The sequence below is a fragment of the Arachis stenosperma genome, chromosome 4 (assembly GCF_014773155.1).
Source record: "Arachis stenosperma cultivar V10309 chromosome 4, arast.V10309.gnm1.PFL2, whole genome shotgun sequence".
NCBI classification, from domain to species: Eukaryota; Viridiplantae; Streptophyta; class Magnoliopsida; order Fabales; family Fabaceae; genus Arachis; species Arachis stenosperma.
The window spans coordinates 61,127,311-61,128,459 of NC_080380.1; the positions used below are offsets into that span (position 1 = coordinate 61,127,311).

General features: G+C 40.5%; 1 non-coding gene across 1 annotated transcript; it reads right to left on the reverse strand.

Annotated features, from left to right (window-relative positions):
• Positions 1–785: 785 nt before the first annotated feature.
• On the reverse strand, positions 786–893 carry LOC130977421 (small nucleolar RNA R71). The gene has a single exon (XR_009085111.1). It is a non-coding gene; the product is annotated as a small nucleolar RNA R71 (small nucleolar RNA).
• Positions 894–1,149: the final 256 nt, after the last annotated feature.

The following is a 1,149-nucleotide window of genomic DNA, read 5'->3' on the forward strand; positions in this document are numbered from 1 at the left end:
GATGTTTTTTCAAAATGTTTTCAAAATATTTTAATTAATTTTCGAAAATTGCTTCCCTTCTTCTCACATCCTTCTATTTATGGACTAACACTATCCCTTAATGCAAAATTTGAACTCCATCTTCTTTGATAAGTTCGAATTTTCTACTTCTGTCTTCTACTTTTCTTTTCCTCTGACACCTCAAGGAATCTCTACACTGTGACATAGAGGATTCCACATTTTCTTGTTTTCTTCTCTTTCATATGAGCAGGAGCAGAGACAAAGGCATTCTTGTTGAAGCTGACCCTGAACCTGAAAGGACCTTGAAGAGAAAGCTAAGAGAAACCAAAGCACAACTCTCTTTAGAGGACCTGACCGAATTCTTCAAGGAAGAAAAACCCATGGCAGCCGAAAACAACAACAATGCCAACAATGCAAGGAAGGTGCTGGGTGACTTTACTGCACCTACTCCCGATTTCTATGGGAGAAGCATCTCTATCCCTGCCATTGGAGCAAACAACTTTGAGCTTAAGCCTCAATTAGTTTCTCTAATGCAACAGAATTGCAAGTTCCATGGACTTCCAATGGAAGATCCTCATCAGTTCTTAGCTGAATTCTTGCAAATCTGTGACACAGTCAAGACTAATGGGGTAGACCCTGAGGTCTATAGACTGATGCTATTCCCCTTTGCTGTAAGAGACAGAGCTAGGATATGGTTGGACTCACAACCTAAAGAAAGCCTGGACTCTTGGGAAAAGCTAGTCAATGCCTTCTTGGCAAAGTTCTTTCCACCTCAAAGATGGAGTAAGCTTAGAGTGGAAGTCCAAACCTTCAGACAGAAGGATGGAGAATCCCTCTATGAAGCTTGGGAAAGATACAAACAATTAATCAGAAAATGTCCCTCTGACATGCTTTCTGAATGGAGCATCATAGGTATTTTCTATGATGGTCTCTCTGAACTATCCAAGATGTCCTTGGATAGCTCTGCTGGAGGATCTCTTCATCTAAAGAAGACGCCTACAGAGGCTCAAGAGCTAATTGAAATGGTTGCAAATAACCAATTCATGTACACTTCTGAAAGGAATCCTGTGAACAATGGGACTAGTCAGAAGAAAGGAGTTCTTGAGATTGATACTCTGAATGCCATTTTGGCTCAGAACAAGATATTGA